Genomic DNA, 10,775 nt, shown 5'->3' on the forward strand with positions numbered 1-10,775 from the left:
GAGTGGTGAATCCATTAGGCATATTCAAACTCAAATAGGGAGCAGGGGACAGAGTTCTGGGCCCACAGTAAATGTTTAATAAGCATTTGGTCAGTGAATGTCCTTATGGCATTTGCTCCTTAGAACTCTCTCCTGAGTTATGACTTTTTAAAAGGCTATCAGTCTTCTCAACCCACTGGCTTAGAAGTGTCAATGCGCAGAGGTTTAAGCTCTGTTCTAAAGTAGCCTGCAGAGCATGCTTGCATGTTCTGGCACAGAGACCAGCTTTGTACTCTAGGAAGCCTCCCGCATGGGGTGTCATAGAGATTCGAGAAATCAGATTTGTAAAAAAGAGAAGGAAGCTGCCAGCCCTGGAGAGGTTCCAGAGCCACCCACGGTTGGCTGCCAAAGCCTGTATTGGGCATTCAATAATAGCACTATGAGGGTTAGGAGGGGCAGAGAGAGATCAGCTAACTACACAGAAGTGTGTCCATAAATGGCCTGCGAAACAGGCCCTTTTCTTTACCCTGGGGTTATAGAGGCTGATGAAAAAGGGAAAAGTCATTTCAGATCACTCTATTTTTAGTTATATACATGTATATTCAAGCACTAGAAAATGATGCTAGTTAAGCAGAAAGGTGATATATTAAAGGAATATTGTGTAACTCCCAAACCCTCTGGAAGTCTAAAGAACCAAACTCATAATAAAGGAAGAACCAGGACAGACTGGATGGCCAGAGCTTGTAGAGATGGACCCTGGCTGCCGCCACTGGCAGTCCTGCCACGAGTGGCACTCTGTTGCTGGTCACCATTACTGCCTGTTCTGGGACCACTCCCCCTTAATATTGGACTCTTCTGCTGCCAGAGTCACAACTGATGAATTCTGCACTGTCCCCTCTTGATTGCATCATTCACTCTAGGAATAATGTCTCAAATGAGACCTTCTTCTGGCTGAACATAGGTCCTCTAGCTACATGGAGCTCAGAAAGGGAGTAGCAGCCTCCCGCCTCCTTCGTCTTTCAGGATGAGATGCAGGGCTCCACTTTCTACTAGTCTTGATGTTTCCTCACATACAAAAGTTGTCTAGATGCTGGTTATTAAGCAATTGTCTCTTTGCTCTCTTCTTAGTGGCACTGGGGCTGGAACAGTGCGAACCATATTCCTCCACTGCCAATTGGCCCCCTGTCAGATTTTACCAATAGGGGCCACTAGAAGGAGATGAGAAGGCTAGGGGATGGGGAAGAAACTTGTTCCTTCTTCATTTGCTCCCTGTGCCTGTCAGGCTCTGCCCAGGAATGATTATTCACCCTGTCCAGGGCAGTCAATTCCAGTCTTGAGTTTCTTCCCACATTCCAAGAACCAACCTCATAATTGCCCACATCCTACCCTGAGAGGCCAACTCCAGTCTGCCCGTGCTCCATCTTCAGTGACCTGGGCCTTAGCTCAGTGGTGACTCCCTTCTGAGCTACTAACATACCAGGGGGGCTGTCCTTTCTCCTAAGTTGTTTGGGTCCCAACTCTAGAGGACCTTCTCCCTAAGCTTTCAGGTTCTCATAAGGCCAACCTCTTCCCTTTGCTGCTCCAAGCACAGGGATGGCAGATGCCCCCACAGTTATTATCTCTGTGTCACCTCAGTTGTCACCTTTGCCTTCTTTAGACCCCAACACCCATTTAACTAATTCCTTATGTTACATTCTTCCTGTTAAAACATTAGTATGGTTTAAACATATTAGATCTTGAATAATACAGCTTCCAAAATGACAAATGTCCTGCACAGCACATATTTATAAATAATTTGATATTTCTAGAGCATAAAGTATGAAAGTGACCTTGGCTGGAGAGGCAGAGAAGGGCCAGATAATGGAGGACTCGCTTTCCTTCAAGCAGTGTATGCTTTATTCCTTGGGTAGCAGAGGGTTAGCAAAGATTTCTGAATAAGAAAGTGTCGATCAGATTTGTTTGTTAGTGTGCAACTGGCAGTGCATTAGGGGTGAATTGGGGAGGGTTAAGTTTAGAGAAAATCATAGGAGACAATTGTAATAGAACTAACACTATTTGCCTTAGTCTCTTCCTGCTACTATGACAAACTATCTTAGACCAGGCAATTGCAAATAATAGAAATTTATTTTCTTATAGTTCCTGAGGCTAGAAAATCCAAGATCAGGGTACCAGCAGATTTAATGTCTTGTGAGGGCCTGTTCCTCACAGAGGGTGCATTTTCTGTGTCCTCTCATGACTGAAGATACTAACAGTTTCCTTGCACCTCTTTTAGAAGGTCATTAATCACATTCATGAAGGATCTACCTTCATGCCTTAATCACCTCCTGAAGGCCCCACCTCTTAATACTGTCACATTGGCAATTAAATTGCAACATAGGAATTTTGAGTGGATACATTCAGACCATAGCAGTACTGAAGCAAAAACGTAACTGGTTTGAATGATAAGAAATCCATTTATAAAGAAAGAGAATATTGGTGGAGGCACACACATATGGAGTTAACATGAGGTGATCAGTTTGGGACGTGTGAAATTTGAAGTTCTTGTGGGACATACTGGTGGATGTTTCTAAGAGACAGCTAGAGACATAAATTTGTGATTCTTTAGTATGTAAGTGAGAGTTGAAGTAATCTGATGAGATAATAGAGAGTTGAGGTGTCCTATCACCCATCAGTGGGGCTTGGGTGTGCTAGGCTGGAGGGTCAGCTATGTAGGTCAATCCTAAAGGACCATAGCTAGGTCTAAGCAGCTATCTTGAAACCTTGAGGAGGAGAAGAAAGAACCAGAGGAGACGAGTCTGTACGTAAATGTATAGGAATCAGGAGAGCCAGGAGAGCCAAATCAGCAGATGAGATCAAAGGGTAGGAGTGGGTAAAAACTGGGAAATAAGTCAAAATAAGCACTCAAAATAATGGGAAGAGAGACAGAGCAAAGCTGAAAAGTGTTCATTAGTCTATGCTATTAGTAGATAACTGTTGACCTTAGAGAACACAAATTCAGAGCAGTAGGGGTGCAAAAGTTTTAAAAAGTCGAAAACAGGGGTGCAGAAAACTGGATGGTAAGGGAGCAAGTTGAGTTAACAGGACAGACCCACTGCTGCTATAGAGGAAAGAAGAGAGAAGGGAAGAGAAAGTTACAGCAGGGTGATAGTAGGCCTTTGTTTGGCTTCTTGTTTTCAGATGTAAGTGAAGTAAGCTTATTTACCTGCTGAGAGAAAATAGATGAAAAGGAAATTGTCAAGGCATAAAAAGAAAACTGTAGAAAAGTATGTGTGTAAGATTGAGGTTTGGAGCTCAGATGGATGGATTATGTTTGGTTGGAGGAGAGGTGTGGAGAGTGTGTGTGTGTGTGTGTTAAAGTGAAAGGAAATAATGCAAAGAGGCAAACAGACAAGTAATTTTGCATCTAGGAGATGTCAAGCAGTTGAAGAGGCTCAAGCCTGTAACATCATGTTCTCTGCAATCCCACTCTTGGGTGGCAAATGGGTGGTAGGTAAGTTATGGAGATTGGGAAGATTGTTGTGAAGAACAAGGAGCAGAGGTAATAAAGGCAATAGAGGAGGATTTTTGTGTCTGATTAGAACATAGCCAAATTATTGTATGTGATTGCCAATTCTAACTTTCAGAGAAGAAAGTATTAATATTTGAGAACAGAACGTTTTGAAGTCAACAAATTGGAAGACAGTTTGGCAGTTTCTTACAAAATTAAATATATTCTTAGCTTATGACCTGACAGTTGTGCTCCTTGGTATTTACCCAAATTAGTTGAAAACTTATGTCTATACAAAAATCTGTCTATGAACATTTATAGCAGTTTTGTCATAATTGCCAAAACTTGGAAGCAACCAAGATGTGCCTTCAGCAGGTGAACGGATAAACTGTTTAACATCCTAACAAGGGTCTACTAATTAGCACTAAAAAGAAATGAGCTATCAAGGTATAAAAAGAACAGAGGAACTTTAAATTTGTATTACTAAGTGAAAGAAACCAATATAAAGGGCTACATACTGTATGATCCAACTATCAACTATACAACACTCTGGAAAAGGCGAAACGATTGAAATGGTAAAAAGATCAATGGTTGCCAGGGTTGGCAGAAAAGAAGAATGAATTGGCAGAGCACAGGGGATTTTTAGTTGGCAGCAAAACTACTCTGTAAAGTATTATAATGGTAGATACATGTCACACATTTGTCAAAACCCATAGAACGTGCAATTGCAGGAGTGAACTCTAATGTAAATGACGAATTTTGGATGATAATAATGTGTCAATGTGCATTTATCGATTGTAACAGATGAATCACTTTAGTGAAGGAGGTTGACAGTTGGGGACCTTTGGACGTGTAGGGGTAGAGGGCATACAGGGACTTTGTATAATACTTTCTGCTCAATTTAGCTGTAAGTAAAACTGCTTGGTTTAGTTAAGAGTCTACTTAAGAAAAAGCCAACCAATCGGGATCTTAAAAATTCTTGTTACAGTTCTTGTCTTTGAAACAAAGGCTAAGCTAATGGTGTGTATCAAAGGCCCCAGAGAAAGTGTAAATTTCAGTCTTCAGTCTTGTGCTGATACAGTGTTCCCTTCCAGAGGAGGAAGGTAGCCAATCTCATGGCCGGCCCATAGCTTGTTAGGAGACCTGATGTGGGAAGCCTTAGCCAAATGTGAAATAGTTATGCCATCATGTTATTTCTCTTAGCAATTAGAATTTAGAAACATGAAAGGAATCAGTACTCTAACACAGGAGGAGAAGTTCATCAGCCACAGTGAGCGAGGCCATGAGGAAGGCAGGGCCAAAGTCATGAGACTTCTAATTTAGGTGTAAGCAGAGACCAGGGGGCAGCGGGGAAGACAGGAAGTAATGGTGGGCGGAACCACGAGGGTGAACTGGAGCTGAGTTAATGGCACATGAATTCCTGTGGCTGATGACACATCATATAAGTTGTCATCTTTCCAGTTCCCTTCCCTGTGATGCATCTGTCCTATGGTTCCTGTCCTCAGATTCATTCAAATAAGGTCCTGTCAGCCTTAGTGTGAGAATTTTTATAATTCCCCTCTATTACTTGAGCTATCCTGATAGAGTCTTTATTCCATAGATCCAAAATAACCTGCCTAGCATGGGTATCATAAAGAAGAAGAGAGTACATTGTAATATTAAAACAAATTTCATCCACTTTATGATTTTAGCAAGTCATCTCTCCTGGTCACGAGATCTGTTCTTTGAGAGGAATTCTATATAGGAATCAAACATTTTTTGCCAAGACAGAATTGCCTGAATCTTTCTGCCTCATATCCTCCTTATTAAATGTATGAGTTCCAAATAGAATATAGCTTTTGGTTTCTGAATGAAGTAAGAATTGGATAAATCAAATCATGTGGGGCATTACCTAACCTACAAATCTTTCCTTTCCTTTTTGAAACAGGCTTTCTCTCTGACACCCAGGCTGAGTGCAGTGACATGATCATGGTTCACTGCAGCATCAACCTTCTGAGCTCAAGTGATCCTCCCACCTCAGCCTCCCGAGGAGCTGGGACTACAGGAGCACACCACCACGCCCTACTTGGATAAATTTTTTAGTTTTTTTGTAGAGACAGGGTGGGCTCAAACTCCTGGGATCAAGCAATCCTCCTGCCTTGGCCTCCCAAGGTGCTGGGATTACAGGCATGAGCCACTGTACTTGGCCCAAACCCACAAATCTTTATGATAACCTTAACCCATCCTTTTAATAAAGGACTTAATTATTATTTATTTTTTGTTTCCTTCATGCTACCATGGTGCCTAGTACCTGATTGAAAATAAACTTAAATACTGTCTTCACTTACGTTGAGTTGTATTTCCATGTTTTTTGAGTACAGACATTCATTGATAAGAAACAAACTCACAGTGAGTAGAAAATTAATGCAGTCATGCAAATGTGAGCAATGCCTGTCTCAGGCCCTGGCTACTCCAAACTAAATGGCATGGTCTCTCCTCTCAAAGAGCTTACTGTCCAGTGGAAGAGACAAAGATGTAAAATAAATGCAAAATAATGTGACAACTGCCAGAATGCATATAGATGCAAAGTACTAAGCAGCATAGAGGAGAGAGTGAGTAGTTGTGAGGTGAGAGAGAAGATGAGGAGGAATAAGGGCAATTTCAGTTCTCTACATTATTGCTGACTTTATGGGGGATTCCAAGCTGCAAGATCTTGATATGCCAGTAGGGTTGTCCCTGTCAGATAAATACCTGTCAGATAAATAAATAGGGAGAAAAACACTCGGGAATGTGGGTGACATATTAATGACTATGGACGGAATTGAGACTTATTCCATGCAGAGATAATAGCATCTTTTAAAAGAGTGATGGGCGTGGAGGCAGAGTATGGAATGATAGACAGTGGGGACTTAGAGAGGTTGGGGGATTGCCGGGGTTGGATGGTGGGAGGTTGCTTGGTGGGTACAATGTATATTGCTCCACTGATGGATATACTGAAGGCCCTGACTTCATCACAATGTAATATATTAATGTAGCAAAATTGTACTTGTGCCCCATGAATAATACACAAATTAAAAAAATATTTTTTCTCAAGCCTGTAATCCCAGCACTTTGGGAGGCCGAGACGGGCGGATCACGAGGTCAGGAGATCGAGACCATCCTGGCTAACACGGTGAAACCCCGTCTCTACTAAAAAATACAAAAAACTAGCCAGGCGAGGTGGCAGGCGCCTGTAGTCCCAGCTCCTCGGGAGGCTGAGGCAGGAGAATGGCGTGAACCTAGGAGGCGGAGCTTGCAGTGAGCTGAGATCCGGCCACTGCACTCCAGCCTGGGCGACAGAGCGAGACTCCATCTCAAAAAAAAAAAAAAAATATATATATATATATATATTTTTTTTTTTTTTCAAAAAAGAAAGAGTGATGGGGTGAAAGAATATTTTTGTTCAGGCACTATAAGTAGATTGGTATATGTATCAGTTATCTTTTTTCCACAAAACGTTGTGTAACAAACCATCCCAAATCCAGTTGCTGAACAACAATCATCCATTCTTTCTCATGTATCTGTGAGTAGGCTGGATGCTTCTGCTGATCTCGTTGTACTCTGCTGATCTAAGCTGAGTTCTCTCCTGAATCTGTGATCAACTGGCCTGAAGCTGGGAGCAGATGGGTTTAAGATGGCCTCAGTCAGGATGACTTGTCACTGCTCTGTGTGAACTCTTCTCCTCCACCAAGTTGGCCTGGACTTGTTTTCATGGTGGAGGCAGGGTTCTAAGAAAGAGCATAAGACCGCTTGAGGACTGGATTTAGAACCAGCACACCATCACCTTCCATAAGGCAAAGCAAGTCACTAAGCCAGTGCAAATTCACAGAGGGGGAAAATAAGTCACTGCTGCACAGTCAGTTTGCAAAGGGTGTGGAGGGATGGAAAACTGGGGTCATTTGCACTATCAATCCATGTCACTATGTAGGAAGAGAAGGTGCATGTGACTGGTGAGAGGAGAGTCCGGGAAGTTATAGAGGACCCCAGGCTTTGTAAATGGAGGTAAGAAATGTGGACTGGCAGAGGAAGAGAGGCTTGGAAGAACTGGAGGCAGAGCAGAGACAGGATCAGTTTCTCACTTTAGGAAAATAACACTGGCTGCAATAAAGAGGATAAATTGGAGGGATCCAACCTTTTCCTTGTAAACAAATATCTGGGATGGAACTCTGCATAGTTATCTGTTTATTTATATCCCACTTCATTCCAAAAATGATATAATGCCACAACTCTTCCATAGTTGCTATCAAAAATATATGTATTTATGTCCTGTCTACTTCTAAAAATAATTTGAAGCAGCTCTATTTGAATTCTTCCCAAAGGCCATCTTGGAAGTATGTCATTGTCTGACTTAACTGAGCTATCAGTAAATGAAACTCCCAGAGCTTCTAGCCAAAGAATATTCCTGGAGGCGAAATAAACAGAGGTGAATTTGGCTGTTTGAAAACACATGTAAGCTCTTTATTTAGAACTCTGATTCCATGGTAGCTGAAGAGAAAGAAAGGTATGGCTGGCAGCATGAGTTCAAAAAGAATATTTACCATTCCAGGCATCTTAGGAAATGCTGCAATAATTTCTGCTTAGCAAACACAAAAATAAGCTGGTAAAAGTCATAGCTTGCTTGTACAACAAAGCTAAGATAAGAAAAAGGCCCTGCACAGACTGAACAAGTAACCGGCAAAGTTTAGGTTGCTTTTCAGCCAGTTGCTCATATTGGAACAAACTTGAAAAGCTATGCTTTGCTTTCACTCTCACATCTGCATATGAAAGCAAAGTAGAAGTGATTTTCTTAGATTTTCATAGAAGATTCTTCCTGAAACTCAATGTGTATTTTTTAAACCAAGAGAGAAATTTCTTTTCTTTTCTTTTCTTTTTTTTTTGGAGATGGAGTTCCACTCTGTTGCCCAGGCTGGAGTGCAGTGGAGCAATCTCAGCTCACTGCAACCTCCACCTCCCAGGTTCAAGTGATTCTCTTGCCTCAGCCTCCTGAGTAGCTGGGACTACAGGAACACACCACCATGCCCAGCTAATTTTTTTGTATTTTTACAAAAAAGCAAAGCCACCGCGTCCGGCCGGGAAATTTATTTCAAGTTCAATGTTAGTCAATGTAGTAAATTCCATAGTTTCAGGATTAAGACACTTGATCCTACCATTTTCATTTGTCCTACATACATTTACAGAAGATGCATTGTGTAGGTCTATGTTAAATACTGGGGCTGCAGAGATGAGTAATATTTGATCCTTCTTCTTGAGTTGTTCATTGATAAACACAGAATAAGGTAAATGGCAACAGATCTTGCTAAGCTCTAGTTCCTAATTGTGAACAAAATGCTGTGAAACAACAGGTGAGAGAGTGAAAGTCTTAGTTTCTCTATATTAGTCCCTTCGTCTTGGAGTTCATTTTCTTAGGACAAAAGTCAAAACAGGAAAAGTGTTCTTGCTTGTAGTACACAAACATTTTCTGAGGATCATTTAATCATAGATTTCTGTTACCTCCACAGTAGGCTCTGATTCTAGCTAATACCAACACAGAGACTTCTTTTAAAGGAAACAATTCCAGGGAGATTGTAACACTACATAGTCATATATATCATTTAGATGTTTGTCTTCTCATTTACAAAGATGAGACTAATAGCTGGTGTAATGTAAGTCCTTCACTTGTTGGTGCAACCCCAGTTTAGGCCTGTTATCCCAACTTTTTTTTTTTTTTTGAGATGGAGTTTCTCCCTTGTTGCCCAGGTTGGACTGCAATGGCACTATCCTGGCTCACTGCAACCTCTGCCTCCTGGATTCAAGTGATTCTCTTGCCTCAGCCTCCTGAGTGGCTGGGATTACAGGTGCCTGACACCATGCCTGGCCTTTTTTTTTTTTTGTATTTTTAGTAGAGGTGGGGTTTTACCATGTTGGCCAAGCTGGTCTTAAACTCCTGACCTCAGGTGATCCACCTGCCTCAGCTTCCCAAAGTGCTGGGATTATAGGTGTGACCCACCACACCTGGCCCAGATGATGTTAGTAACACCCCCCTCAAAAGTGTTCTGGTTTGGATAGTAAATTACATGGCCACTGTACTAACAACAAATTTTCAGCAAAATGAGCAATGGAGCTGGTTTCCCAGCAGTGATTCTTCATTTGTGGATACCAAATTATCCATTCTGTCTTGCACAATCCCTTCTCCTTTTTGATCAGGGATGTGAACTTTTATGATGTCTGGCCTAGACTGAAAATGCTGTTTGTGGCTATGCAACACGTTTTCTCAGAGTAGAGCTAACTACTCTGTGTAGAGATCATGACCATGGGAACTCATCAGTGCTCTGCATGAGCCAGGAGGGAAGCTGGCTCTGTTAACAGCTTGATAATTGCAACTTTGGCAAAGGGAAGGAAAGACACTCCCCTCAGTACACTTTGCACTAGAATTATAATTCACATACCAACCTTGAATTCTCACCACCATGTCAATTTCAATACTTGTGTAGTTGTCATGCTTCCTAAAATATACTGGCAATACTTTTCCTAAAATATAGTGAAAATAAAAGTTTTAAAGATGATTTTATAAGGTAATAGGGCAAAACATTTTATGCTTTTGTGAGTGAGGAGCAGGGCTGGGTTTTGGCTCTTTTCCTGTCACTAATCGTGCATTTACTTTTTTCATGTATATTGATAGTTCTTCAATTAACTATCCTTGTGTACTTTACAAGTTACATGTAACTCAGTCACTCTCTGTTTGGTTAGTAGGCTTTTATAATTTGGATTTCTATAACAACTACTCTTTGGGATGAGCCTGGTTTGAGTTCTATTATGACACTAACTACTAGAAAAATAGACTATGGTCTTTAGAGCCAAACAGACCAGATTTAAGTACCAGCTTTGCTGGTCTATAGCTTTGTGACCTGGAGCAAGTTACTTACCTTTTCAGGCCTCAGTGATATCAATTGTCAAATGGGGACATTAAAGTTCAACTCTTTATATCATTGTAAGACTCATTACAAGGCTTTATATCTAGTAAGGTGCTCAACAAATAATTTTCTTTCTCTTTGCATCCCATTAAAGAAAATATAACTCAACCTCTGGAAAGCTCCTACTTTACAATTTTGTTTTTGTTTGTTTTGTTTGAGACAGAGTCTAGCTGTGTTGCCCAGGCTGGAGTGCAGAGGCATGATCTTGGCTCACTGCAACCTCCACCTCCCAGGTTCAAGTGATTCTCATACCTTAGCCTCCTGAGTAGCTGGGATTACAGCACCACTACACCTGGCTAATTTTTGTATTTTTAGTAGAGATGAAGTTTCACCATGTTGTC

This window comes from Trachypithecus francoisi, unplaced genomic scaffold (assembly GCF_009764315.1).
Source record: "Trachypithecus francoisi isolate TF-2019V2 unplaced genomic scaffold, Tfra_2.0 Lachesis_group7, whole genome shotgun sequence".
Lineage (NCBI taxonomy): Eukaryota > Metazoa > Chordata > Mammalia > Primates > Cercopithecidae > Trachypithecus > Trachypithecus francoisi.